Source organism: Phyllobates terribilis, unplaced genomic scaffold (genome assembly GCF_046119375.1).
Source record: "Phyllobates terribilis strain yellow unplaced genomic scaffold, ASM4611937v1 Scaffold_12__6_contigs__length_324123572, whole genome shotgun sequence".
Taxonomy (NCBI): domain Eukaryota; kingdom Metazoa; phylum Chordata; class Amphibia; order Anura; family Dendrobatidae; genus Phyllobates; species Phyllobates terribilis.
In genome coordinates, this window is record NW_027362772.1 from 289,009,717 (window position 1) to 289,037,556 (window position 27,840).

The 27,840-nt window shown below is 44.1% G+C and overlaps 1 pseudogene; it reads left to right on the plus strand.

Annotated features, from left to right (window-relative positions):
* The window catches only part of LOC141171811 (uncharacterized), a 43,980-nt pseudogene extending 17,178 nt beyond the window's left edge, over positions 1-26,802 (plus strand).
* Positions 26,803-27,840: the final 1,038 nt, after the last annotated feature.

Consider the following 27,840-nt stretch of genomic DNA (forward strand, 5'->3'; position numbering starts at 1 on the left):
GTGCTGCCACAGTCGCTGCAACATGTGCAGAGTTGAATTCCACCGGGTAGGCACATCGCATTTTAGCCGGTGAAGTGGCAGGCCCAACGACTTCTGTAGAGATGTAAGTCGCTGAGCTGCGGGATGCGAACGGCGGAAGTGAGCACACAGCGACCGTGCCCTCTGCAGAAGGCCATCTAGTCTGGGATAGTGGGCTAAAAATTGCTGGACAACCAGGTTCAACACGTGAGCCATACAAGGCACGTGTGTGACATTGCCCCGGCGAAGGGCCGCACCCAGGTTTGCAGCATTGTCGCACACGGCCTTCCCTGGTTTCAGGTCCAGTGGAGACAACCATTCATGAAATTGGTTCTCCAGAGCTGACCACAACTCCTCAGCTGTGTGACTCACATTTCCCAGACATTTCAATGTAAAAACCGCCTGATGACGTTGAGCCCTACTGCCAGCATAGTAACGAGGTGTGCAGGATCCCTTCTGCGCAGTTAGAAAGCTTGTGGCATGACCAGACAGGCTTTGGGTGCAGGTGGAGGACCGAGAGGAGGTTGAGGAGGCAGAAGCAGTGGAGGAACTTTGACATAAAGAGGATTGACGCACAACTCGTGGGGACGGCAAGACTTGGACAGCAGCCCCTTGTCCTGCTGTCACCATAGTTACCCAGTGCCCAGTCAGCGACATGTAACGCCCCTGTCCATGCCTACTCGTCCAAGTGTCTGTGGTGAAATGCACCCTGTCACACACAGAGTTTCTTAAAGAAGCGGTGATGTTGTGTGCGACATGCTGGTGGAGCGCAGGCACACCTTTCTTTGAGAAGTAGTGCCGACTGGGCATCTGGTACTGGGGCACTGCGACGGACATAAGGTCTCGAAAATCCTCTGTGTCCACCAGGCGGAAAGGCAGCATTTCTGTAGCCAAGAGCTTGCAGATGGTGAAATTCAACCTCTTAGCTTTCTCATGGCTAGGAGGAAATGGTCTTTTACTTGTCCACATCTGAGGGACCGAGGGCTGGCTATTGTGCTTAGACGGGGTTGATAAGGGTGTCCCCGGCAAACTGCCGGTCTGTGAGGAAGATGCAGGCGGACATGTTAGGTTGCCTTGATCCAAAGGTGGTGCTATCGATGTCGGACAGCGCTCAACACCAGCTGGTGTTACCACCTCCAAAGAAAATGATGACCTGCCAATCACGCTGGCTGTTGCGGGTAAAGAGGTGGCAGGTCTGCGCCCCAAAACAGGTGTGACTGCTGTCCCCCCAGTCACAGAGGATGAAGAGGCCGCGGATGCACAAGATATGGCAGACGGTGGTTGGCCCGGCCGGCTAGGCCGCATTGTAGCACACTGAGCTTCCCACTGCAACTTATGCTTCATGTCCATGTGCCGGTTCATGCATGAAGTACTCAAACTATGTATTTTTTGGCCTCTACTTAGCTTTTGCTGACAAATGTTACAGATAACACGAGTTGGGTCATCTTTATTGATCTGAAAAAATGCCCAGGCTATGCAAGGCTTAGCACCCATGCGACCTGAAGAGCCACCACGACTTGTGGTGAGAGGCAGAGTTGTGTTTGAGGATGCAGTTGTTGACGTGCTTCCAGTACTACGTCTCTGTCCAGGAAGGCGCAACCTGACCTCATCGTCACTAGCATCTTCCTCCACCTCCTCTGCTGACCTCATCTCTTGGCTGACTGTGGGTTGACAGTAAGTGGGATCTCCAACCTCATCATCATCACCCTGTGCGTTATCACACCCGTCGCCCTCAGAGCCAACCTGTTCCTGCCCTGACAAAAAACTAAAGTTGTCACTCCAATCAGGTATTTGAGTCTCATCATCGTCTTCCTCATTGTCTCCACCAACAGGAGTTACAGTTTGGGAATGAGGGTCTACATTATGGTCAGAACCTTCTGCGTCTGGTCCTGGATCCGACTCATAAAGATTCTGGGCATCAGTGCAGATCATATCCTCGTCTGGATTCACAGAAGTGCTGGAGTCGACCTCTGATTCCCAGGCTATAGTATGAGTAAACAGCTCTGCAGACTCAACCATCTGTTCTACCTCATACTCAGACGGGCAGCTGGAGATTTGGGAGCTGTGAGGAAGCAAGTGCGATTGGGGTGACACCTTTGAGGACTGGAGTATTTGTGATGTTGAAGTTGATGTGGAGGAGAGCCCACTTAAAGGAGCACTTGATATCCGTTGAAGCACCTGCTGTTTTTGTGCCTCATCTGGAATTTGTAGCGATTGGCGTGGCCGTAAGAAAGGGATCTTATCACATTGTCCGCTAAAAGAAGTAGACATTTTAGTTTGGCTGGAAGATGGTCTTTCTTCTGCAGATGTTACTGTTGCTTTAAAACCTACCCCACGGACACAACCTTTTTTCCCCTTCCCAACACGCCTATTCCCCTTTCCACCAGCAGCAGGCCTTTTTCCACTCATTTTGGTGGTTAACTAATTCACAACTCTGGAGTTGTTTGCACAAAAAAACAATGGATGGGAACCGAGCAGAGCTGAGTGGCCAAACTGTGGTATTAGGCCAAAACTATTGGCTGGGTTAGATGCAGAAAAAAATTATATTCAATTTGCAACCTGATGGAGGTCTGTATAGATGGACTAATACAACAAGTCCCACACACAGCTAGAAGCCCAATATTTTTTCAGAGGTAGATGCAAAAAAAATATATTCAGTTTGCAACCTGATGGAGGTCTGTATAGATGGATTAATAGAACAAGTCGCACACACAGCTAGAAGCCCAATATTTTTTCAGAGGTAGATGCAGAAAAAAATTATATTCAGTTTGCAACCTTATGGAGTTCAGTATAGATGGACTAATAGAACAAGTCCCACACACAGCTAGAAGGCCAAATATTTTTTCAGAGGTAGATGCAGAAAAAAATTATATTCAGTTTGCAACCTTATGGAGGTCAGTATAGATGGACTAATAGAACAAGTCCCACACACAGCTAGAAGGCCAAATATTTTTTCAGAGGTAGATGCAGAAAAAAATTATATTCAGTTTGCCATCTTATGGAGGTCAGTATAGATGGACTAATAGAACAAGTCCCACACACAGCTAGAAGGCCAAATATTTTTTCAGAGGTAGATGCAGAAAAAAATTATATTCAGTTTGGAACCTTATGGAGGTCAGTATAGATGGACTAATAGAACAAGTCCCACACACAGCTAGAAGGCCAAATATTTTTTCAGAGGTAGATGCAGAAAAAAATTATATTCAGTTTGCAACCTTATGGAGGTCAGTATAGATGGACTAATAGAACAAGTCCCACACACAGCTAGAAGGCCAAATATTTTTTCAGAGGTAGATGCAGAAAAAAATTATATTCAGTTTGCAACCTTATGGAGGTCAGTATAGATGGACTAATAGAACAAGTCCCACACACAGCTAGAAGGCCAAATATTTTTTCAGAGGTAGATGCAGAAAAAAATTATATTCAGTTTGCAACCTTATGGAGGTCAGTATAGATGGACTAATAGAACAAGTCCCACACACAGCTAGAAGGCCAAATATTTTGTCAGAGGTAGATGCAGAAAAAAATTATATTCAGTTTGCAACCTTATGGAGGTCAGTATAGATGGACTAATACAACAAGTCCCACACACAGCTAGAAGCCCAATATTTTTTCAGAGGTAGATGCAGAAAAAAATATATTCAGTTTGCAACCTGATGGAGGTCTGTATAGATGGATTAATAGAACAAGTCCCACACACAGCTAGAAGCCCAATATTTTTTCAGAGGTAGATGCTGAAAAAAATATATTCAGTTTGCAACCTTATGGAGGTCAGTATAGATGGACTAATAGAACAAGTCCCACACACAGCTAGAAGGCCAAATATTTTGTCAGAGGTAGATGCAGAAAAAAATTATATTCAGTTTGCAACCTTATGGAGGTCAGTATAGATGGACTAATACAACAAGTCCCACACACAGCTAGAAGGCCAAATATTTTGTCAGAGGTAGATGCAGAAAAAAATTATATTCAGTTTGCAACCTGATGGAGGTCTGTATAGATGGATTAATAGAACAAGTCCCACACACAGCTAGAAGCCCAATATTTTTTCAGAGGTAGATGAAGAAAAAAATATATGCAGTTTGCAACCTGATGGAGGTCAGTATAGATGGGCTAGTACAACAAGTCCCACACACAGCTAGAAGCCCAATATTTTTTCAGAGCTAGATGCAGAAAAAAATTATATTCAATTTGCAACCTGATGGAGGTCAGTATAGATGGACTAATAGAATGATGCTATGCCCAAATGATTTTACTTCACTAGGTGCAGTAAAAAAATTGGTATTCTATACACAGGTGGTATATCTTGCAACACAGATAGGCTACTCCACTGACTAACACACTCTGCAATAGGCCAAAAAGGATTAGCTTTGCTAGATTCAGCCAAATGCTGTGAAAAAAACTTGCACAGCACTGGCACAGACCTGCCTGGCAAAAACTGATAGGAACTGATGTAACCTAGTCCTGAAAAGGACTGCAATTACAATTAGTCTTTACTCCCACAATCTATCTATTTAAGAGCACAGACCTGCCTGATAAAAGTCGTAGGAAATGCTGTAACCTAGTCCTTAAAAGGACTGCAATCACAACTATTCCCTACTCCCAAGCTATCTGTAGATTTGTGCGAAAATTGGCTTGAAATTAACAAGGTATAGCGCACACAGCAACAGCGGTGCCGTCTAACACGCAGCTGCAGCAGTGAGAAAATGGTGGCGACGGGGAAAATGGCTTGGTCTTATAGGGCAAGGACATGTGACATACACTGCCAATGACACATGCCCTTGCTTGTGTGAAAAAAAGCACTTCGCTCCGTGTGTGCGCTGCTGATAGGCTGACAGATTGCACCTCCCCACTGCAAATGCGGGAAAGAGAAAAAAAATGGAGATCTTCATTGTTCCTGCAGAGATCCATCCCCTGCCCCTCCCCCCACCCCGCTGTACACTCAAACTGCGTATTACCATTAATTTTCATCATTACTGAGAAAAAATCCAGTTATGATTTTGGTGCACGAACAGTTATCGAACATAACCTCGAACAGCCGAATTTTTCTCAAATTGTTCGTGTTCGCCGAACGGCTCGAACACCGCCCAAAACAGCTCGAATTTGAGATTGGCGAACAGTTCGAGTAGAACAACGCTCATCTCTACTCATAAGCATTCACACACCTCCACCTTCCACCTCAGACCACCAGAGGGAGCCCGTTTGGGATATATAAAGGGAAGGTGGAGCCAGGCAGCCCAGAAAGTGATTCAGCAGTTTCCTGCTCAGACACAGAAGGACTCAGTGCAGTCGAGCCAGAGCCTAGCAGTTCCTGCAGAAAGAGTTCAGTATAGTCTGTAGAGTGAGTCCAGACTAGAACTTACAGAGCTCAGGATAGAGAGCTAGGAGTGTGCCGACGCTCTGAGAGTGGCAAAGAAGAGCAGTGTCCTGGCTGCAGTGTGTGTAGCCTAGTGAGGGCCCCGAGCGAGGCCGAAGGCGAGTGGAGAGTTAGTACATAGGGGACAGAAGAGCTTACCTAGCTCACCCTGAATCCTTTACCGGACACCGGGTCCGAAGCTTACCGGGATCTCTATGACCCAGTAAGGCATAACCGGAATCCCTGGAGAACTACAAGTCCCAGGATCGCTAAAGCGCTGATACGTAACAGAGTTAGGAGACACATAGGCCCCGCAGCTGAGGTGCGTGTACTCCAAGAGAAGGCCCTACCACAAGGTCAGCCAGCGCAGGACAGAGACAAAGTTAGGCCTAGCTCCAGGCAGGTCAGAAACTTACTACACAGAGGCAAGAAACAGGAGGCCCTACACCGGCTCATTGGGGAGGATCCTGATATTCACCCTTCACCCTACAGTGCTCCGGGATGTGCTTGAATTTCCACCAGTAAAAGGTACTGAAGTGACCACCGTGTCTGTCCCCGTTCTTGCTCTGACCCAGCTGGGTCTCGCCTGTCCTGCATCCCCTCTGAATACGCTGCCCTGAGGCCTAGCTCCACCTGTGGGGAGCTATACCATCGAGCTGCCTTATCACCGGCCTCAGTGGGCTGCCACAGCACTGGTGATTCTCACCAGAAACCACAGGTGGCGTCACGAACTTTCATAAAATTAACAAATATCCCCCCTTTTTAAAGAGTGACCCCAGCGTACGGGCCCGGGAGCTGACCACCGCGACATCCCCAAGGCCACGCAAAGGCCCGGGTACCGAGTCATCCCCATCCCCTGGGCTAGTCATATGATCAGGGTTTTACCGTGTTCATCATTCTGTGTTAATAATAACTTCAGCTGTTTGATATTATCTGCTCAAAAATGAAAGCAAAACTCGACCTGCACTTGGATCATGTGAGACCCGTCCTATAAATGAAGAGTCACCAGCTCTGGTCCTCAGAAACCTCCAAGCAGCAGCCGGTGGCAGTGGCTCGGTCCTTGCTGAAGGGTAAGTGTTTTTGATACAGGATATGTGCAGATTAAAATCTATTTTACTACATGTTGGGTTGGATATCTGAGTGCACCATGTGAGATCCTAAGTTCAGGGATATAAAACTTAACCCCTTGAATAGCCAGACAATTTTTTAAGTTTTTTTTCTTATAGTTTTTCGTTCCCATCTACAAAGAGCCCTAACATATCTGTATTACGGCTAGTGTTTTTTTGTAGGACAACTTATAATTAGGGTTGAGAGAGTATGTTCTGTTCCGAGTATGCTCGGGTCGAGCTCCGAGTATTTACAGCTGCTCGGTGATATGGTAGAATCGCTCCCATGTGCATGATTTGCAACTGTTTGACAGTTTTATTACATGCGAGGAATGTGTAAGAAACAGACATTCCTCACATGTAATAAAACTGTCAAACAGTCACAAATCATGCACACGGGAGCAATTCAACCATATCACCGAGCAGCTCTAAATACTCGGAGCTCTGCCCGAGCATACTCGCCAAAGGGTTAATAGAACATACTTGCTCGACACTACTTATAATCTTTAATGGTGTCATCTAACTTACAACATATTGTACTGAAAAATGGGAAAAAATATGTATGGGGTGGAAATGAAAAAAAAAAAAAAAACATCTAGTGCAATCCGGTAAAAAAATCAGATTGCACTTGTACCAATATTATTCAATGAGGCAGTGTTCATCTGCGATGATTTTTTTCTCAGCTGGAATCTGGATGAGAAAAAAATCGCAGCATGCTGCAAGTGGCTGTGTATATCTGGCAAGACTTGCTAATGCAACTCAAAAAAAAAATGCAAGAAAAAAAATCTCACGGCACACGGACCATTTTACTCACACATCCCAAAGGACATTTTATCAGCCAAGTACAGTAAATTCATAGCCAGAACGGTCAGAATATAATAGATAAATAGAAATATGTCAATGAGATAAAATCAGTGCTTCCCATGTTTAGTTTTCTGTGCTTGTTTTTAGCTAATAAATAAAAGAAAAACTGGCGTGGGGTTCCCCTTATTTTTAATAACCAGCTAAGGGAAAGCAGACAGCTGTGAACTGGTCTTATTAGTCTGGGAAGGTGTTTGTAAACTTGGAACTTCCCAGCCTATTCATATCAGCTCACAGCTGTTTGTTTTGCCTTTACTGGTTATTATAGAGGGGGGACCCCCCCAAAAGAATGACGTGTGGTTGCCCCTAATTTTAATAACCTGCAAAGATGAAGCAGACAGATGCGGGCTGACATTAATAGGCTTGGAAGGTCCATGGGTATTGGACACTTCTTAACCTAATAAGACCAGCCTTCAGTTGCCCCAGAAATAGCACATCCAATTCTGGCACTTAACCTTGGCTCTTCCCAATTGCCCTGGTGGGTTGGCAGTCGGAGTAATGGTTTTGGGGTTGATATCAGCTGTGTAATATCCACTGACATCAAGCCCAGGGGTTAGTATTGGAAAGGCATCTGTCAGACACCCTCATTACTAACACCATAGTCAAATGAAATAAACGCACACACAGAAAAGGGGACCTCCATAATCCGTAATAGGGAGGTCCCACGATGATCCCTAACTTTGCTACATCCGGAGTCTGTGATGAGCAGTGACATCAGAAATGTTACCGCTCACAATGGCTGCCAGAACACACTGAGAGTAGTGTGTGAACCCAGCTACTGTGACGAGCAGTGACATCAGTATGGTTACCGCAGTTCATTGGCTGCGAACTGCGGTAACCGTACTAACGTCACTGCTGTCCACCTGTGGCTTTTAGAGGCACATGACAGTTTATCAGATCAGCTGTCATGTGCAGAGAAAGATGCGGGCTCAGCACCAGAGCCTGCATCAAAGGCAGGGACATAACCTATGATGTTCCTATACGTCATTGATCGTAAAGTGGTTAAATAAAAGCTGACAGCTGTGTTGGGCATCGTGTGTCAGACACTGGATACATGATTTCAGCCAGATATGTTTAACTCTGAAACACGGGATACTAGTTGGAAAGGTGTGTTTCTGACGGCTTCTCCCTGCCTGCTCCTCTTGACAGGTCTCTCCCTGTGTGCATGTATAGACCTGTGAGTCACCTGTCTGACTAGTCGTCCATATAGTTTGATCCCCCGCAATTCTTTACATTATGAAACTATTTGTTCTTGTAAATTTTATTAACTGCAGATGTAGAAAAAGGGATGCTATACGGAGGGCAATATGGATGGAAATTGCCAGAGTTTTCTGAGTTAATTTTTTTTTTACCCTTGTTGAACTTGAATCAATGGCTTTCATAGAGCTGCAGGCAATCAGCTGGATAATTATAGAGAAGGTGGAAGAGAACTAAAGAGAAAACCACAGCATCGCTTACTGGAGTAACTGAGACATTTCATAAAAAGATCAACGTAAATTGTGATGTAATCAAATATCTTTGTGTAGTGGTGGAGATGAGCGAATCTTTAGAATTTTACGGTCCTACAGAATTTTCCAATGAAATTCGATTAATTGCGTATCAATTTGCCCCAAATCAAATGTGCTTCAAAGTTCCCAAATGCCCTAAAGAGACTGCCCTGATTTTTTTTGCTCCAACAAAATGGCCGTGGCACGTGCACAGTAGCATCTATGAGCAAGCGATAGCTGCTACTGTGCATGCGCGGACGCCGGCGCCATTTAGCTTGATTTAAATTTTTTTTTACCTAACCCCACACCACTAGATGCATTATGTAAAATAGGAGGCAGGTCAGTGAACGATCAGTGAGCTGTCATAGGAGCATGTAGCTGAATAAGTAAGCAGAGCACCAGATAGAGCGCCCCCCACAGGCCACCCAGAAGCACGAGCATATCATTATCTCCAAACTGAAAATAGAGATTACACAACAACCACAGGACGGATTTCATCAACAAAGGTATCATTTTAATCAGTGTAACGGTGCCAACCTGACAGTATATGTACAGTAGTTTATTTAGCACAATCCTAATGACAGGTTCGCTTTAACTTTTTAGATATAAAAAACACCTCTAAAAGTCAAAATGAACCTTACTGCTCAGCTCATTGTTTACAGGACTGGCAGAGATGAGTGCCATACTTGGCTAAGCCTGGCAGTTCCATAGTGAATGGGTCTGTGGGGCATAAGCTCAGTTACTACTTCATTGGAATGGATCATTTCAGAAATCCATTACCAGCATCGGTCTGTGTTTCAGCACTCGGACACCCAGCGATCAGCAAGTTATCCTTTAGATAAATTGATTGTCCACCGGCCATGTTAGTTGTTTTTGGCCACCACAAGGAAGCCTCTTTCTCCAATTTCTCATACTCTGTATGATAGCTATGGCACAGCTCCTCAGAGTTCCTCTGTCAATCAGGTTAAGCTGTCTGAGATTCAGCAGTCGCAGTGAGAAGCAGCAAATCAGAATAGGTGGAAAGAGATTCAGCAGAGAGGAGGGACACTGAGGAGCAGCCAATCGGGCTAGGTGGGTGGAGATTAAGCAGAGAAGAGGGACACCGAGGAGCAGCCAATCGGGCTAGGTGGGTGGAGATTCGGCAGAAAAGAGGGACACAAAGGAGCAACCAATCAGGCTAGGTGGGTGGAGATTTGGCAGAGAAGAGGGACACAGAGGAGCAGCCAATCAGGCTAGGTGGGTGGAGATTCAGCAGAGAAGAGGGACACCGAGGAGCAGCCAATCGGGCTAGGTGGGTGGAGATTCGGCAGAGAAGAGAGACACCGTGAGCAGCCAATCGGGTTAGTTGAGAGAAGATTCAGCAGAGAGGAGGGACACCAAGCAGCAGCCAATCAGAATAGGTGGGTAGAGATTCAGCAGAGAGGATGGACTCTGAGGAGTAGTCAATCAGGTGAGTCTGTCAGACATTCAGTAGTAGCAGTAAGGAGCTGTCGTTTAGGCTAAGTGGCTGGAGAGAGGAGAGACTCTTAGGAGCGGTCAATCGGACTAGGTAGGTGGAGATTTAATTAAACCTCTATAAAGGATCATGCAACCATTCTGACATGCGATTTCAAAGTAAGCACACTAGCCTCACCAGGTCTAAGACATTTATTTCAAAATGTATGCCGTTTGTAATGTAAAATCAGCTTTAATTGGTTTATCCAAAAATTCTTGCTTGGGATGTTTCTGGAAGTAAATACGTGTCACAGAACTAATGAGCTATTGATCACACCGAACATTTCATATGTGCTTACCTGGTAAAAGAAAGAATGAGAAAAGGCATTGCCATTGTAACTATTGCGTGGTATATAAGATGTGACGTGCAAATGGAGATTCCCAGTCTGAAAAAACAAAATACGCAACAGGGGAAAGGGATAAGGCCAAGATGAAGAGAGGAAGATTATACATGTCTCCAACCAGTATCCCAAAATATGTTTGCATGACGGAGTATGAGGAGGTGCTAGAAGAAAGCACAAGAATGCCGTCTGTTCTAGGATGGCTTCTGTTACGCCATTTCATCCTCTTTGGCAATCTTCATCTTTATCTTGCTATCTAACTTCAATAAGTAAAAATATAAATTATTTTATGCTTTAGCTAAGTAAAGTAATTAATATAAGGGCTATGGACACATTAGAGGCAAAGAACAATGCAGTGACATTTCGAGCATGCGCAGAGAATGAGATGTTGTGGCTCCAGCTTCATGTTTGCTTCTTCCTCAGTCAATATATGTTAATTTTTTTTATTTTTTATTTTAGATAAAACATAGTCCCCATTCTACAGAGCTGTCCTCTATTACCTATTTTTGTGATGGATCCATGTAACATATGGTATGCAGCGAGTTTACCAACATTTCAGGAAATCTGCCTGCACAGCAGTCAACATCCGACAAATCACAAGATCTATACGATGTATCATGGCACCACCTACGATGCAGCCAAGAAGATCATTAGGAATGGCTTCATAGCATCCCCCGATGGCATGCTAGGCAAAGGGGTCTATGTGAGCTGAGACATAAATAAGGCTGTGAGATACCCATTACACAATGTCCCCAGAAAGGTTGTGTTGAAGTTGAGAGTGAATGTTGGCAAAGTAAAGAAAATTGACCGTCATGGCCACCCATTACAGAAGACGTGGCATCATAATGGCTATAACAGTGCCTGGGTGCCACCGCAATGTGGTATGAATCCCAGTGGCCAGGAGGAAGATTGTATCCGCAATCCGAACAGAATTAAAGTGGTCGACATAGTCTGCGGAAATCCTGATGATGTTTGTAAACTGAAGCGTTTACTCAGCGAATATCGTTGCTGACAACAACTTTATATTACTCGGCACAAGCATATAATATGGAAGAGTAATGACTTCAGCCTCGCCTCCACTCAAATTTACCTTTATCTTTTTCAAATCAAGTAAATCAATGACTCTAGCTAATCTCCATTTTTTAAGGCAAATCATTTCACGTAATAAAAAAACAGAATAAAAAATTATTTTGTCATTTTTTTTTCTTTCATAAGTTCTGTAATCTAGATACCTTTGTTATATAGTATAAAGACAACTATAAAAGCATCATCTCTTATAGAGGGCATTAAAGGGGTAGTCCAGGCTATGATACTGAAGACCTCTTGGCACCTTTACTGACCAGGTATTATACCTGGTCCTGCAGATGCCGCAAGTACACAGTATGTGCAGATGGAACACCCCAGCGCCACATGTTTTGTAGTGGTGACTCTTTGGTACTGCACTTCAGCTCCTATTGAAGTTAAGGTATTGATCTACAGTACTCAAGGATGACTGCTAGACAATGTACAATACTGTAGTGTTGTAGCATCATATACTGTTTACTCTTGTTTACTCCAGTTGCAGGACCTGGAAATAGCTGAATGATGGGGATGCTAGGTATAAAACCACCACTGATCTGGTATTGAGGCCTTTCCTGGAGAACTCCTTTAAAGTTACATATAACTTGTACATATTTGGACTCTGTGAGTCTTCACACAGAAACTTCATCATCACAGTGCTGGATGAAGTTATTATTTCTTTTTTGATGATGATTTTTTCCAGCAAAGCTATGGTACCGCCATGGGGTCCAACATGGCCCCAACAATTGCTAACATCATTTTGCAGCCATTTTGCAGTCATTTTATAACTCTAGTCTCTGGTGCTATGTTTGCTGCTGGCTTCAGTACATAGATAATTTTTGTCTGGTATGGACTAGTATGAAAGAAGAACTGGAGAAGTTTCATATGGAAATTAATAATAGAATGCATGAGATTCAGTCTACACTCACTTAGTCTTCTCTATTTAGCAGGATATTAGTTGAAATCCGATTTGTATGTTAAACCAATGGACTGCAACAATCTTCTGCTATATGATAACAATTGTCACTTACATGGAGCCTATTGCTTCATGTGAAAAGGATAGTGAGTGATCTTGATATGGTAGACAACAAAGTAAAATAGATGTGTTCTAAATGTATTGCAAAGGCTTATCCTAGATTATTGTTGACTAAAGACAAAACTACAATCCCTTTGGTCTCTACATATAGTCATATTAATAAAAAAAAGTTCATTTTAAACCTCCTCTGATCTATCTTGGAAGATAATTATCCACATGTAACTACTTTCTCTTTTGCCCTTTGATATCAAACAGATGTAGGCAGAATTTTTGTGGTAATATTGCAAAAGCAAACACTAGCCTCCAAAAGTGAGAAATCAATTGTTATTCCCTCCCTAAAAAATGTGAACTTTTCACCTTTCAACCATTTATGCTGTAATAATTTAATCAAGGGTGATTCATTTACATACCAATAATTCTTCATAATTTTTAGTCAGGTATACATGCAGATCAGACTTTGAGATACATATAATTGTTTGTACATGTGATCTTCTTTATATCAGAACAGAGGCGTAGCTACGTAGCTACGGGTTCAGCTCAGAGGAAGGTCGAAACATCTGAGTGGGGCCCTAACCAGTAATCCAGTATTTGCACTCCTGTAATCTTTCATACAGAATACTGCACTCCCATAGTCCTCCATACAGTATACTGCACACCCCATAGTCCTCCATATAGTATAATGCTCTCCCAATAGTCTTCCATACAGTATACTGCACTCCTCATAGTCCCCCATACAGTATACTAAACACACCATAGTCCTCCATACAGTATAATGCACACCCCATAGTCCTCCTCCATTAAAAAAAAGAAAAAAAAACATCTAGATGAGCAACATAATATTTACAGGGGGCACATTGGGTATTTGCACTGTAAGAAAGTCTTGGTCTTGCTCTCTCTATAGTCCTCCATACAGAATACTGCACTCCCCATAGTCCTCCATACAGTATAATGCTCTCCCAATAGTCTCCCATACAGTATACTGCACTCTTCATAGTCCTCCATACAGTAAAATGCACTCCCCATAGTCCTCCATACAATATAATACTCTCCCCATAGTCCTCTATGTTACGCTCGCGCCCGGACTGACTGGTGTGAGTGTGATTAGTGATCCCACTGTACCATGAACCGAGGAGTGACTGGAGGGGCGTAACTAAGTATCTACCCGATCCAACCAAGGTCGCACGGCGGCTAATGACTCCGTGAACCAAGGAGGAACCGAGCAGAGGGACCAGGTGCGACTCCAGGTCAGACCCCGGTCACAGTTGTTGACCCACACCGGGGAATGCAGGAACAGGCAGGTAGACTGGCATACAGGCAGGTGGGTATTGGCAAGTACGGCTGGTATGCAGACAGGTGGGTACTGGGAAGTACGGCTGGTATGCAGACAGGTGAGCACTGGCAAGCACGGCTGGTATTCAGACAGGGAGATACTGGCAAGCACGGCTGGAGTGCAGACCGAGAGGTACTAGCAGGTTGGAGCACAGGCTGGATAGGGTCCAGTACAGACTGGGAGACAGGTGCAGAGCCGCAGGTGTGGTAGACAAGCAGAGAAAGGTGAAACCGCCAGAGCGGAGGACAAGGCAGAGCAGAGCGGAACCGCAGGTGCGGAGAACAGGGCTGAGCAGAGAGGAACCGCCAGAGCGGTAGGCTAGGCAGAGCAGAGAGGAACCGCTGGAGCGGTGGGCTAGGCAGAGCAGAGGGGAACCACCGGAGCGGTGAGCCAGCAGAGCAGAACTAAACCGCAGGTGCGTTGAACAAGGCAGAGCAGAGAGGAACCGCCGGAGCGGTGGGCTAGGCAGAGCTGAGGGGACCACCGAAGCGGTGAGACAGCAGAGCAGAACTAAACCGCACGTGCGGTGAACAAGGCAGAGCAGAGAGGAACCGCCGGAGCGGTGGGCTAGGCAGAGCAGAGGGGAACCGCCGGAGCGGTGAGCAAGCAGAGCAGAACTAAACCGCAGGTGCGGTGAACAAAGCAGAGCAGAGAGGAACCGCCGGAGCGGTGGGCTAGGCAGAGCAGAGGGGAACCGCCGGAGCAGTGGGGTAGGCAGAGCAGAGAGAAGCCGCCGGAGAGGAGGGTAAGTCAGAGCAGAGAGAAGCCGCCGGAGCGGTGGGCAAGTCAGAGCAGAGAGAAACAGCCAGAGCGGTGGGCAAGTCAGAGCATAGAGAAACCGCCGGAGCGGTGGGCAAGACAGAGCGGAGCGAAACCGCAAGTGCGGTGGACAAGGCAGAGAGGACAGGGCTCTGTTCACATGGAACAGACTGGAAAATACAGGACGATACGGAGGAAGGGAAAAGGGACAAGCAGAACCAGATACACACAAGGTACTTACTATGAAGTAGAGAGTGGACACAAAACTCACAAACAGAAGTACAGAGACAACAAGTTGGAGTTAGGTGCATGTTCAGATACTGCAGGAAAAGGGAAGGTACGGACATAGAGACAAACAGATAACAGGCTAGGATACAGTTCAGACAGGAACTTCTACTGCAAGGAGATACAAGAACAGGCCTGGGTATACAGCCCCCAGAGGCGGAAACAGACTAGAAGTCACAGGTAACAGGTCTGGGAATGCAGCCCCCAGAGAGGCGGGAACAGACTAGAAGTCACAGGTAACAGGTCTTGGAATGCAGCTCCCAGAGAGGCGGAAACAGACTAGAAGTCAGAGGTAACAGGACAGGACCTGGCAATACAGTTGAAAAGACAAACTGAGTGAAGGTGTTGCTCAGGCACCTCCTACTGGGTGGAGGGGGTTTAAATATCCAGTGACTCACAGCAATAGAGCAATAGGCTGGAGACGCATTAGGGGTGCGCCCACAGCAGCTATAAGAATCTGGAAGTAACCGGGCCGCCGCCCTAAGCAGTCAGTCAAGGGACATGCACACAGCATGAACTGGAGCAGGAATAGGAGACTGGTCAGATAGGTAAGATTGTGGTCTTGCATAGTGGGAGGTGGTGCACTGTGCAAGCACGCCGTCAGGGATGTTACACTCTATACATTATACTGCTCTCCCCATAGTCTTCCATACAGTATACTGCTCTCCCCATAGTCCACCATACAGTATAATGCTCCACATAGTCCTCCATATAGCATAGTGCACTCCCCATAGTCCTCCATACATTATATTGCACTCCTCATAGTCCTCCATATAGAATAATGCACTCCCCATAGTCCTCAATACAGTATAATGCACCCCATAGTCCTCCATACAATATATTGCACTCCCCATAGTCCTCTATATAGTATAATTAACTCCCCATAGTCTTCCATACAGTATAATGCACTCACCATAGTCCTCTATACAGTATAATGCACTCCCCATTGTCCTCCATATAGTATAATGCACTCCCCATTGTCCTCCATATAGTATAATGCACCCCATAGTCCTCCATATAGTATAATGCACTCCCCATTGTCCTCTCTATAGTTTAATGCTTCCTATAGTCCTCCATACAGTATAATGCACCCCATAGTCCTTCATATAGTATAATGCACTCCCCATATTACTCTATACAGCATACTGCACCCCATAATCTTTCATACAGTATACTTCACTTCCCATAGGAGGCAAGGTAGCAGAGTGTAGCAAAAAGTAGAGCTGGGTATATCAGGAGGCACACAAAGTTAATGTAGCAGAGTCCAGAAGCATAGCAAGTAATGAAGAAACCCTGTTTACAATCTTTAGATCCTTTTAATTTATGACTATTAGGGGCTACTTATCCACATTAACATATGTAGGTTTTTCAACAGCTAAGTCTATTACCTCTTAGGTCATATAGCTACTCTACATTCCTTTCTTGTGTTTTGTTTTGTCTCTCAAAAGAAAGTTTAGGGCGTTTTCCCTTTGTTGCCACATTTTTGAAACCATTCTTAGGCTATGTTCACACATGTTGGGTTTTTTCAGAGACACAAATCTGCAGCAAAATCCAACTCTAGCAGGAAATCAGCTGCGTCAAAAACGCAGGTTTTGCTGTGTTTTTTTGAGCTTTTTTGTGCTTTTTTTTCAGCGTTTTTTTCACTGTCCTTCTGTCTCTCTTTATGTATGTACATAAAGTTCTGTGAAAAAAAAAGATCTCATTCTGGTTTTGGCATAGTGGGGGAGGTGAATTGTTCAGGAATAGTTTAGACACTGGCAATGTATTGAGTTTGTATGACACTATTTACTTTCACACTATGGGGTCTGCCATTCAGTGTTGTACAGGCATTATTCAATTTCACACCTCACTGGGGCACAGGTATTGTTCAATCTCACACACAGCTCAGCCAATGTTTACACCATACAAATCACTCATTTAAATAAACTCTCCTAATACAAACAACCATCCCAGTGACCAAGACAAGATGGTAAAATCACAAAAATAAATGAGTTTCACATACTGCTGTACTTGCTTATTTTCACTAAAAACGCAACAAAACCTGATAGCTATGTTCACATCTCATGTTTTTTTCAGCTTTTTTTCACTACCCATTACTTCCTATGGGTGAAAAACGCTGAAAAAATGCTGAAAGAAGTGACATGCTCTATTTCCAAAGACCCAACCAAGGCACAAAATATGCAACAAAAAAAAGCCAAGATGTGTGAACAGAGAATTCTGGTTTCTCATAGACTTTGCTTGTTCTGCAAAATGAAGCTGAAAATTTGCATAAAAATCTGCTGCAAAAAACGCTGAAAAACCCAACGTGTGTGAACATAGCCTTACTCTGCAATATATTTTAAACACTTGCCTACAGTGCTTGATTCTATACGGTACAGACCAAAAGTTTGGACACACCTTCTCATTTAAAGATTTTTCTGTATTTTCATGACTATGAAAATTGTACATTCACACTGAAGGCATCAAAACTATGAATTAACACATGTGGAATTAAATACTTAACAAAAAAGTGTGAAACAACTGAAATATGTCTTATATTCTAGGTTCTTCAAAGATGACTGCTTTGCACATTCTTGGCATTCTCTTGGTGAGCTTCAAGAAGTAGTCACCGGACATGGTCTTCCAACAATCTTGAAGGAGTTGCTTAGCACTTGTTGGCCATTTTGCCTTCACTCTGCGGTCCAGCTCACCCCAAAACATCTCGATTGGGTACAGGTCTGGTGACTGTGGAGGCCAGGTCATCTGGCGTAGCACCCCATCACTCTCCTCCTTGGTCAAATAACCCTTACACAGCCAGGAGGTGTGTTTGGGGTCATTGTCCTGTTGAAAAATAAATGATGGTCCAACTAAACGCAAACCGGATGGAATAGCATGCCGCTGCAAGATGCTGTGGTAGCCATGCTGGTTCAGTATGCCTTCAATTTTGAATAAATCCCCAACAGTGTCACCAGCAAAGCACCCCCACACCATCACACCTCCTCCTCCATGCTTCACGATGGGAACCAGGCATGTAGAGTCCATCCATTCACCTTTTCTGCGTCGCACAAAGACACGGTGGTTGGAACCAAAGATCTCAAATTTGGACTCATCAGACCAAAGCACAGATTTCCACTGGTCTAATGTCCATTCCTTGTGTTCTTTAGCCCAAACAAGTCTCTTCTGCTTGTTGCCTGTCCTTAGCAGTGGTTTCCTAGCAGCTATTTTACCATGAAGGCCTGCTGCACAAAGTCTCCTCTTAACAGTTGTTGAAGAGATGTGTCTGCTGCTAGAACTCTGTGTGGCATTGACCTGGTCTCTAATCTGAGCTGCTGTTAACCTGCGATTTCTGAGGCTGGTGACTCGGATAAACTTATCCTCAGAAACAGAGGTGACTCTTGGTCTTCCTTTCCTGGGGCAGTCCTCATGGGAGCCAGTTTCTTTGTAGCGCTTGATGTTTTTTGCAACTGCACTTGGGGACACTTTCAAAGTTTTCCCAATTTTTCGCACTGACTGACCTTCATTTCTTAAAGTAATGATGGCCACTCGTTTTTCTTTACTTAGCTGCTTTTTTCTTGCCATAATAGAAATGCTAACAGTCTATTCAGTAGGACTATCAGCTGTGTATCCACCAGACTTCTGCACAACACAACTGATGGTCCCAACCCCATTTATAAGGCAAGAAATCGCACTTATTAAACCTGACAGGGCACACCTGTGAAGTGAAAACCATTTCCGGTGACTACCTCTTGAAGCTCATCAAGAGAATGCCAAGAGTGTGCAAAGCAGTCATCAAAGCAAAAGGTGGCTACTTTGAAGAACCTAGAATATAAGACATATTTTCAGTTGTTTCACACTTTTTTGTTAAGTATATAGTTCCACATGAGTTAATTCATAGTTTTGATGCCTTCAGTGTGAATGTACAATTTTCATAGTTATGAAAATACAGAACAATCTTTCTGTATTTCGGTTGTGGACAGGACCACCAGCTGTTTAGCTTCTGAGGTCGAGTACACCTTACAGGCTCCCACAGCCTTCTTGAACTCTTCATGCACTGACTCTCTGGTGCATTCTTCTCTCAAATCTTCGGCTACATCTATGAGACACTTGTACCGAGACGTTTCTGTCTCACCAGTGGTCTCCAAGTGATCATCTGGCTCAGGTTTCAGGGACAACTGACTTTCAGCTTCTTCACCCCGTGTGCTTCCCCTGAGCTGACTCACAGCTATGAATTCAATAATTCTCGTCTTGACCACTACCATTTCATACTTATCTTCTTTCAACACTCTCTCAGCTCTCCTCAGGTCCATCTTCTCATGGTATAAAGGATTAAGAGCAACTTGTTTGCCCTTTTCCCTCTCCAAGGAGGCCTCATTCACTGACTGGTACTTTGCCAAGCGACCTTTGAGCTCGACAACTTCTTCCTCCAGCTCAGCTACTCGCCTCTCAGCAACCCATCTCTGAAGCTCTTCCGGCTTCAACTGCTCCTTTATCAGCAGAATTCTCTCAGACCTCTCTGTCTCCAATGCGCCCACTCGGCTCTCGACAGCCAGTCTCTCAAGCTTCTCTTGCTTCAAATGGGTTTGTAACATCTCCTTGAGCTTCTTAATCTCGGCTCTTACATCCACTGAATCATCCAAGCTCGCATTATTCGAAGAGGCATTTGCTTCATACCTCCCTTCTCTGATAGACTCCTCCATCCTGCAGATTCTATCCTTAAGGCACGTCTCTGCCCTCTGGAGATCACCACAGAACATCTGCAGCTCCTTCACCTGAGCTTCCAGACCTGGGACCTTTCTGCGGAGATCATCATTCTCATCACGGGTGACCTGTAGAGTAGTCTCAATCACTTGACGCATGTGCTTTGCATCAGTTTTATCATCCTCTAGTTTTTCCTTAACCTTGAGGAGATCCTCATAGTCTCTCTTGATTTGTTGCAGTTCCCTATTGAACTGTTCATGTCTCTTTTCTGCCTCACGGTCGTGACCAGACACTTCTAGTGTTGAGCGAGCACTAAAATGCTCGGGTGCTCGAAGCTCGGGCCGAGCTCACCGTGATACTCGGGTGCTCGACCAGAGCAACAAGCCCAATGTTAGTCTATGGGAGACCCGAGCATTTTTGCGGCGGCACCCCCGGCAGTCTTTTAAAAGTCTAACAAGTGCCCAAAACGATAGTGACAGTGCTCAAATGACATGGGGACAGCATGGGGATCGCCCCAGGAAGCATTTCTGACCACCAGGTCACTGCTGTCAACAACGTGGTCAGAGGTATTAAGCCACTTTTAAGGGCTCACAATAAAAAGTTCAGAAAAGAAACTGAAACTGCTTTCCTGTGAAATATGTTAAGGAAGTTCCTTTCCAGGTAAAAACTTGTGTATAAGGTAAAATAAATAACAAAAAAAAAATACTCCTCCACACCTTGGGCTATGTTCACAAGTAGCATTTTTTATGCATTTTTGCACTTTTGTATTGCTTTCAACCGTGACAAATGCATTCACCGGGAAATGTCATTTTAACATTTTACAACCTTATCTGGCCATGTGCTGTGTGACACATGCATAAAGTGCTGAAAAGACATGGGAACAGCATGGGGAAGACTTACTACACAGAGGCAAGAAACAGGAGGCCCTACACCGGCTCATTGGGGAGGATCCTGATATTCACCCTTCACCCTACAGTGCTCCGGGATGTGCCTGAATTTCCACCAGTAAAAGGTACTGAAGTGACCACCGTGTCTGTCCCCGTTCTTGCTCTGACCCAGCTGGGTCTCGCCTGTCCTGCATCCCCTCTGAATACGCTGCCCTGAGGCCTAGCTCCACCTGTGGGGAGCTATACCATCGAGCTGCCTTTTCACCGGCCTCAGTGGGCTGCCACAGCGCTGGTGATTCTCACCAGAAACCACAGGTGGCGTCACGAACTTTCATAAAATTAACAAATATCCCCCCTTTTTAAAGAGTGACCCCAGCGTACGGGCCCGGGAGCTGACCACCGCGACATCCCCAAGGCCACGCAAAGGCCCGGGTACCGAGTCATCCCCATCCCCTGGGCTAGTCATATGATCAGGGTTTTACCGTGTTCATCATTCTGTGTTAATAATAACTTCAGCTGTTTGATATTATCTGCTCAAAAATGAAAGTAAAACTCGACCTGCACTTGGATCATGTGAGACCCGTCCTATAAATGAAGAGTCACCAGCTCTGGTCCTCAGAAACCTCCAAGCAGCAGCCGGTGGCAGTGGCTCGGTCCTTGCTGAAGGGTAAGTGTTTTTGATACAGGATATGTGCAGATTAAAATCTATTTTACTACATGTTGGGTTGGATATCTGAGTGCACCATGTGAGATCCTGAGTTCAGGGATATAAAACTTAACCCCTTGAATAGCCAGACAATTTTTTAAGTTTTTTTTCTTATAGTTTTTCGTTCCCATCTACAAAGAGCCCTAACATATCTGTATTACGGCTAGTGTTTTTTTGTAGGACAACTTATAATTAGGGTTGAGAGAGTATGTTCTGTTCCGAGTATGCTCGGGTCGAGCTCCGAGTATTTACAGCTGCTCGGTGATATGGTAGAATCGCTCCCATGTGCATGATTTGCAACTGTTTGACAGTTTTATTACATGCGAGGAATGTGTAAGAAACAGACATTCCTCACATGTAATAAAACTGTCAAACAGTCACAAATCATGCACACGGGAGCAATTCAACCATATCACCGAGCAGCTCTAAATACTCGGAGCTCTGCCCGAGCATACTCGTCCAAAGGGTTAATAGAACATACTTGCTCGACACTACTTATAATCTTTAATGGTGTCATCTAACTTACAACATATTGTACTGAAAAATGGGAAAAAATATGTATGGGGTGGAAATGAAAAAAAAAAACAAAACATCTAGTGCAATCCGGTAAAAAAATCAGATTGCACTTGTACCAATATTATTCAATGAGGCAGTGTTCATCTGCGATGATTTTTTTCTCAGCTGGAATCTGGATGAGAAAAAAATCGCAGCATGCTGCAAGTGGCTGTGTATATCTGGCAAGACTTGCTAATGCAACTCAACAGGTGCAAGAAAAAAAATCTCACGGCACACGGACCATTTTACTCACACATCCCAAAGGACATTTTATCAGCCAAGTACAGTAAATTCATAGCCAGAACGGTCAGAATATAATAAATAAATAGAAATATGTCAATGAGATAAAATCAGTGCTTCCCATGTTTAGTTTTCTGTGCTTGTTTTTAGCTAATAAATTAAAGAAAAACTGGCGTGGGGTTCCCCTTATTTTTAATAACCAGCTAAGGGAAAGCAGACAGCTGTGAACTGGTCTTATTAGTCTGGGAAGGTGTTTGTAAACTTGGAACTTCCCAGCCTATTCATATCAGCTCACAGCTGTTTGTTTTGCCTTTACTGGTTATTATAGAGGGGGGGCCCCCCCAAAAGAATGACGTGTGGTTGCCCCTAATTTTAATAACCTGCAAAGATGAAGCAGACAGATGCGGGCTGACATTAATAGGCTTGGAAGGTCCATGGGTATTGGACACTTCTTAACCTAATAAGACCAGCCTTCAGTTGCCCCAGAAATAGCACATCCAATTCTGGCACTTAACCTTGGCTCTTCCCAATTGCGCTGGTGGGTTGGCAGTCGGAGTAATGGTTTTGGGGTTGATATCAGCTGTGTAATATCCACTGACATCAAGCCCAGGGGTTAGTATTGGAAAGGCATCTGTCAGACACCCTCATTACTAACACCATAGTCAAATGAAATAAACGCACACACAGAAAAGGGGACCTCCATAATCCGTAATAGGGAGGTCCCACGATGATCCCTAACTTTGCTACATCCGGAGTCTGTGATGAGCAGTGACATCAGAAATGTTACCGCTCACAATGGCTGCCAGAACACACTGAGAGTAGTGTGTGAACCCGGCTGCTGTGACGAGCAGTGACATCAGTATGGTTACCGCAGTTCATTGGCTGCGAACTGCGGTAACCGTACTAACGTCACTGCTGTCCACCTGTGGCTTTTAGAGGCACATGACAGTTTATCAGATCAGCTGTCATGTGCAGAGAAAGATGCGGGCTCAGCACCAGAGCCTGCATCAAAGGCAGGGACATAACCTATGATGTTCCTATACGTCATCGATCGTAAAGTGGTTAAATAAAAGCTGACAGCTGTGTTGGGCATCGTGTGTCAGACACTGGATACATGATTTCAGCCAGATATGTTTAACTCTGAAACACGGGATACTAGTTGGAAAGGTGTGTTTCTGACGGCTTCTCCCTGCCTGCTCCTCTTGACAGGTCTCTCCCTGTGTGCATGTATAGACCTGTGAGTCACCTGTCTGACTAGTCATCCATATAGTTTGATCCCCCGCAATTCTTTACATTATGAAACTATTTGTTCTTGTAAATTTTATTAACTGCAGATGTAGAAAAAGGAATGCTATACGGAGGGCAATATGGATGGAAATTGCCAGAGTTTTCTGAGTTAATTTTTTTTTTACCCTTGTTGAACTTGAATCAATGGCTTTCATAGAGCTGCAGGCAATCAGCTGGATAATTATAGAGAAGGTGGAAGAGAACTAAAGGGAAAACCATAGCATCGCTTACTGGAGTAACTGAGACATTTCATAAAAAGATCAACGTAAATTGTGATGTAATCAAATATCTTTGTGTAGTGGTGGAGATGAGCGAATCTTTAGAATTTTACGGTCCTACAGAATTTTCCAATGAAATTCGATTAATTGCGTATCAATTTGCCCCAAATCAAATGTGCTTCAAAGTTCCCAAATGCCCTAAAGAGACTGCCCTGATTTTTTTTGCTCCAACAAAATGGCCGTGGCACGTGCACAGTAGCATCTATGAGCAAGCGATAGCTGCTACTGTGCATGCGCGGACGCCGGCGCCATTTAGCTTGATTTAAATTTTTTTTTACCTAACCCCACACCACTAGATGCATTATGTAAAATAGGAGGCAGGTCAGTGAACGATCAGTGAGCTGTCATAGGAGCATGTAGCTGAATAAGTAAGCAGAGCACCAGATAGAGCGCCCCCCACAGGCCACCCAGAAGCACGAGCATATCATTATCTCCAAACTGAAAATAGAGATTACACAACAACCACAGGACGGATTTCATCAACAAAGATATCATTTTAATCAGTGTAACGGTGCCAACCTGACAGTATATGTACAGTAGTTTATTTAGCACAATCCTAATGACAGGTTCGCTTTAACTTTTTAGATATAAAAAACACCTCTAAAAGTCAAAATGAACCTTACTGCTCAGCTCATTGTTTACAGGACTGGCAGAGATGAGTGCCATACTTGGCTAAGCCTGGCAGTTCCATAGTGAATGGGTCTGTGGGGCATAAGCTCAGTTACTACTTCATTGGAATGGATCATTTCAGAAATCCATTACCAGCATCGGTCTGTGTTTCAGCACTCGGACACCCAGCGATCAGCAAGTTATCCTTTAGATAAATTGATTGTCCACCGGCCATGTTAGTTGTTTTTGGCCACCACAAGGGAGCCTCTTTCTCCAATTTCTCATACTCTGTATGATAGCTATGGCACAGCTCCTCAGAGTTCCTCTGTCAATCAGGTTAAGCTGTCTGAGATTCAGCAGTCGCAGTGAGAAGCAGCAAATCAGAATAGGTGGAAAGAGATTCAGCAGAGAGGAGGGACACTGAGGAGCAGCCAATCGGGCTAGGTGGGTGGAGATTAAGCAGAGAAGAGGGACACCAAGGAGCAGCCAATCGGGCTAGGTGGGTGGAGATTCGGCAGAAAAGAGGGACACAAAGGAGCAACCAATCAGGCTAGGTGGGTGGAGATTTGGCAGAGAAGAGGGACACAGAGGAGCAGCCAATCAGGCTAGGTGGGTGGAGATTCAGCAGAGAAGAGGGACACCGAGGAGCAGCCAATCAGGCTACGTGGGTGGAGATTCAGCAGAGAAGAGGAACACCGAGGAGCAGGCAATCGGGCTAGGTGGGTGGAGATTCGGCAGAGAAGAGAGACACCGTGAGCAGCCAATCGGGTTAGTTGAGAGAAGATTCAGCAGAGAGGAGGGACACCAAGCAGCAGCCAATCAGAATAGGTGGGTAGAGATTCAGCAGAGAGGATGGACTCTGAGGAGTAGTCAATCAGGTGAGTCTGTCAGACATTCAGTAGTAGCAGTAAGGAGCTGTCGTTTAGGCTAAGTGGCTGGAGAGAGGAGAGACTCTTAGGAGCGGTCAATCGGACTAGGTAGGTGGAGATTTAATTAAACCTCTATAAAGGATCATGCAACCATTCTGACATGTGATTTCAAAGTAAGCACACTAGCCTCACCAGGTCTAAGACATTTATTTCAAAATGTATGCCGTTTGTAATGTAAAATCAGCTTTAATTGGTTTATCCAAAAATTCTTGCTTGGGATGTTTCTGGAAGTAAATACGTGTCACAGAACTAATGAGCTATTGATCACACCGAACATTTCATATGTGCTTACCTGGTAAAAGAAAGAATGAGAAAAGGCATTGCCATTGTAACTATTGCGTGGTATATAAGATGTGACGTGCAAATGGAGATTCCCAGTCTGAAAAAACAAAATACGCAACAGGGGAAAGGGATAAGGCCAAGATGAAGAGAGGAAGATTATACATGTCTCCAACCAGTATCCCAAAATATGTTTGCATGACGGAGTATGAGGAGGTGCTAGAAGAAAGCACAAGAATGCCGTCTGTTCTAGGATGGCTTCTGTTACGCCATTTCATCCTCTTTGGCAATCTTCATCTTTATCTTGCTATCTAACTTCAATAAGTGAAAATATAAATTATTTTATGCTTTAGCTAAGTAAAGTAATTAATATAAGGGCTATGGACACATTAGAGGCAAAGAACAATGCAGTGACATTTCGAGCATGCGCAGAGAATGAGATGTTGTGGCTCCAGCTTCATGTTTGCTTCTCCCTCAGTCAATATATGTTAATTTTTTTTATTTTTTATTTTAGATAAAACATAGACCCCATTCTACAGAGCTGTCCTCTATTACCTGTTTTTGTGATGGATCCATGTAACATATGGTATGCAGCGAGTTTACCAACATTTCAGGAAATCTGCCTGCACAGCAGTCAACATCCGACAAATCACAAGATCTATACGATGTATCATGGCACCACCTACGATGCAGCCAAGAAGATCATCAGGAATGGCTTCATAGCATCCCCCGATGGCATGCTAGGCAAAGGGGTCTATGTGAGCCGAGACATAAATAAGGCTGTGAGATACCCATTACACAATGTCCCCAGAAAGGTTGTGTTGAAGTTGAGAGTGAATGTTGGCAAAGTAAAGAAAATTGACCGTCATGGCCACCCATTACAGAAGACGTGGCATCATAATGGCTATAACAGTGCCTGGGTGCCACCGCAATGTGGTATGAATCCCAGTGGCCAGGAGGAAGATTGTATCCGCAATCCGAACAGAATTAAAGTGGTCGACATAGTCTGCGGAAATCCTGATGATGTTTGTAAACTGAAGCGTTTACTCAGCGAATATCGTTGCTGACAACAACTTTATATTACTCGGCACAAGCATATAATATGGAAGAGTAATGACTTCAGCCTCGCCTCCACTCAAATTTACCTTTATCTTTTTCAAATCAAGTAAATCAATGACTCTAGCTAATCTCCATTTTTTAAGGCAAATCATTTCACATAATAAAAAAACAGAATAAAAAATTATTTTGTCATTTTTTTTTCTTTCTTAAGTTCTGTAATCTAGATACCTTTGTTATATAGTATAAAGACAACTATAAAAGCATCATCTCTTATAGAGGGCATTAAAGGGGTAGTCCAGGCTATGATACTGAAGACCTCTTGGCACCTTTACTGACCAGGTATTATACCTGGTCCTGCAGATGCCGCAAGTACACAGTATGTGCAGATGGAACACCCCAGCGCCACATGTTTTGTAGTGGTGACTCTTTGGTACTGCACTTCAGCTCCTATTGAAGTTAAGGTATTGATCTACAGTACTCAAGGATGACTGCTAGACAATGTACAATACTGTAGTGTTGTAGCATCATATACTGTTTACTCTTGTTTACTCCAGTTGCAGGACCTGGAAATAGCTGAATGATGGGGATGCTAGGTATAAAACCACCACTGATCTGGTATTGAGGCCTTTCCTGGAGAACTCCTTTAAAGTTACATATAACTTGTACATATTTGGACTCTGTGAGTCTTCACACAGAAACTTCATCATCACAGTGCTGGATGAAGTTATTATTTCTTTTTTGATGATGATTTTTTCCAGCAAAGCTATGGTACCGCCATGGGGTCCAACATGGCCCCAACAATTGCTAACATCATTTTGCAGCCATTTTGCAGTCATTTTATAACTCTAGTCTCTGGTGCTATGTTTGCTGCTGGCTTCAGTACATAGATAATTTTTTTCTGGTATGGACTAGTATGAAAGAAGAACTGGAGAAGTTTCATATGGAAATTAATAATAGAATGCATGAGATTCAGTCTACACTCACTTAGTCTTCTCTATTTAGCAGGATATTAGTTGAAATCCGATTTGTATGTTAAACCAATGGACTGCAACAATCTTCTGCTATATGATAACAATTGTCACTTACATGGAGCCTATTGCTTCATGTGAAAAGGATAGTGAGTGATCTTGATATGGTAGACAACAAAGTAAAATAGATGTGTTCTAAATGTATTGCAAAGGCTTATCCTAGATTATTGTTGA